A 3,430-nucleotide genomic window follows, 5' to 3' on the forward strand; every position below is an offset into this window, starting at 1 on the left:
TGAGAACTTCCCAAAGCTGAGGAAAGACTTGGACATCTAGGTTCATGAAACTCATAGATCCACAAACAGCTTCAACTCAAAGAAGTCTCCTCTAAGGCACATCATAATAAAACTGTCTAAAATCAAAGACAAAAAGAAAATTTTAAAAGCAGCAAGAGAAAAAAAAACATACACCCAAGAGAGCCTCCATAATGCTCTCAGTGGATTTCTCAGCAGAAGCTTGCAGGCCTAGAGAGAGAGAGAGTAGGATGATATATTCAAAGTACTAAAAGAAAAAAATAAAATAAAAAACAAATAAACAAAAAACCCTGCCAACCAGGAATAATTCACATAGGAAAAATTCTCCTTCAGAAATGAAGGATAAAGACTTTCTCAGCTTTTTCACAACGGGTTTGCTACCAGGACACAGGTGTCATGAAAACCACTGCTAAACCTAAGCAAAAATGGGAAAGGAGAAAACCCACATCAATATCATTGTCATTGGACATGTAGATTTGGGGAAGTCTACCACTACTGGCCATCTGATCTACCAAGGTTGTGGGATCGACAAGAGAACCATTGAAAAATTTTGAGAAGGAGGCTGCCGAGATGGGAAAGTGGTCCTTCAAGTATGCCTGAGTCTTGGACAAACTGAATGCTGAATGCGAGCGTGGTATCACCATTGACGTCTCCCTGTGGAAATTCGAGACCAGCAAGTACTATGTGACCATCATTGATGCCCCAGGACACAGAGACTTCATCAAAAACATGGTTACAGGCACATCCCAGGCCGACTGTGCTGTCCTGATTGTTGCTGCTGGTGTTGGTGAATTTGAAGCAGGTATCTCCAAGAATGGGCAGACCCATGAGCATGCCCTTCCGGCTTACACTCTGGGTGTGAAACAACTAATTGGTGGAGTTAACAAAATGGATTCCACTGAGCCACCATACAGCCAGAAGAGATAAGAGGAAATTGTTAAAGAAGTCAGTACCTACATTAAGAAAATTGGCCACAACCCTGACACTAGCATTTGTGCCAATTTCTGGTTGCAATGGTGACCACATGCTGTGGCCAAGTGCTAACATGCCCTGGTTCAAGGGATGGAAAGTCACCTGTAAAGATGGCAATGCCAGTGGAACCATGCTGCTTGAAGCTCTGGATTGCATCCTGCCACCAACTCGCCCAACTGACAAGCCCTTGGGTTTGCCCCTCCAGGACGTCTACAAAATTGGTGGTATTGGTACTGTCCCTGTGAGTCGAGTGGAGCCTGGTGTTCTCAAACCTGGCATGGTGGTCACCTTTGCTCTTGTCAGTGTAAAAACTGAAGTGAAGTCTGTTGAAATGCACCATGAAGCTTTGAGTGTAGCCCTTCCTGGGGGTAATGTAGGCTTCAACGTCAAGAACGTGTCTGTCAAAGATGGTCTTCATGGCAATGTGGCTGGTGACAGCAAAAAGAACCCACCAATGGAAGCAGCTGGCTTCACAGCTCAGGTGATTATCTTGAACCATCCTGGCCAGATCAGTGCTGGATATGCACCAGTGCTGGATTGTCACACAGCTCACATTGCTTGCAAATTTGCTGAGCTGAAGGAGAAGATTGATCGTCGTTCTGGGGAAAAGCTGGAAGATGGCCTCCAATTTTTGAAATCTGGTGATGCTGTCATCGTTGATATGGTTCCTGGCAACCCCATGTGTGTTTAGAGCTTCTCTGACTATCCTCCTCTGGGCCATTTGCTGTTCGTGACATGAGACAGACAGTTGCTGTGGGTGTCATCAAAGCAGTGGACAAGAAGGCAGCTGGAGCTGACAAGGTCAACGAGTCTTCCCAGAAAGCTCAGAATGCTAAATGAGTATTACCCTCAATACCTGCCACCCAGTCTTAATCAGTGGTGGAAGAATGGTCTCAGAACTGTTTGTCTCAATTGGCCATTTAAGTCTAATAGTAAAAGACTGGTTAATGATAACAATGCATCATAAAACCTTCAGAAGGAAAGGAGAATGTTTTGTCTACCATTTGTTTTGTGTGTGGCAGTTTTAAGTTATTAGTTTTTAAAATCACTTTTTAATGGAAACAACTTGAGCAAAAATCTGTCACAGAATTTGAGACCCATTAAAAAATAGTTTAATGTGAAAAAAAAAAAAAAGACTTTCTCAAACTAACAAAAGCTGAAAGAGTCTATCACCACTATATCTGCCTTATAAGAAATGCTGAAAGGAGTTTTTTAAGCTGAAATGAAAGGATGCTGCTTAGTAATATGAAAACATACTAAAATATAAAACACACTGGTAAAGCTAAGTATATAATCAAATTTAAAATACACTAATATTGTAATATGATGATGTGTTAACCACTTAATTATATTATAAAGTTTACAGGATAAAAGTATTCAACCTAACTATAGTTACAATAACTTGTTAATGGATATACAATATTAAAAGATGTAAACATAAAGTGTTGGAGGGGAGAGTGAAGGGGCAAAATTTCTGTATGTAATTCTTAAATTTTTAGTGTAAAATAGACTTATACCTATAAGATGTTTTATTAAAACCACAAAGCAAAAACCTACAGTAGATAAACAAAAGAAAATGTGAAGGGAATCAAAACATACCACTACAGAAAATAATTATTTCACAAAAGAATTTAGCAAGAGAGGAAGAAAGGAACAAGGGAACTACAAAACAGTCAGAAATTACACAATAACTTAGCCTTATTAAGTCCTCACCTATCAGTAACTGCTATGAATGTAAATGGATTAAAATCTTCGAAGTCAAAGAGTGACTGGATGGATTAAAAAAGTCAAGACCTATATGATGTTATCCAGGTAGATGAAGATAATTTTTTTAACTACTAGAGTAAGAGTAAATTGAGAACCACTGAAAGATTTGAATCAGGACTACAAGTGAATTTTATAATATTGTTAAGTTTACATATTATTAATTCTAGACCAATTTTAAGACCAGACCTGCATTTAATTGTCAGACAACACTTAAAGTTTACTAACGTAAATAATTCTCTTCTTGTTACTAATATTTTAAAGGAAAAAAACTGTATAGGTCATTTTTTTTACCCAGAATGCCTGGCATAGAAAGAAATGTAACTGTAAGTTTCACCAAAATTGAGTATTGCTCAATAAAATTAGTCAATAAACTATCAAGTAAATAGAACATTCTATGGATGTCAGTGCCCTTCAGAAAAATTCCACATGAACACACTTGAAATTAAGAAAATTGAGTTTATTACTTGTTTCAGTGAGAGAATGCAACCACGGGGAAACATGGGTATCTCAGTTAAAGGCATTAGGCAAAAACTTTCATAGGATTTAGAAATTGTTAGGTGATTTGGGGGAGTGTTTAAGGAGACGGGTTTGTTCTCGATTGAGTACTGTCATACATCAGGGCCAATTCTATGATTCAGCATTTCAACAAATTTTATCTATAAGGAAGGTAGGC

The 3,430-nt window shown here is 38.4% G+C and overlaps 1 pseudogene; it reads left to right on the forward strand.

Annotated features, from left to right (window-relative positions):
* The first annotated feature begins 443 nt into the window (after window positions 1-443).
* LOC130858699 (elongation factor 1-alpha 1-like) lies at window positions 444-1,830 on the forward strand (annotated as a pseudogene).
* The last annotated feature ends 1,600 nt before the right edge of the window (window positions 1,831-3,430 follow it).

Source organism: Hippopotamus amphibius, chromosome 8 (assembly GCF_030028045.1).
Source record: "Hippopotamus amphibius kiboko isolate mHipAmp2 chromosome 8, mHipAmp2.hap2, whole genome shotgun sequence".
Taxonomy (NCBI): domain Eukaryota; kingdom Metazoa; phylum Chordata; class Mammalia; order Artiodactyla; family Hippopotamidae; genus Hippopotamus; species Hippopotamus amphibius.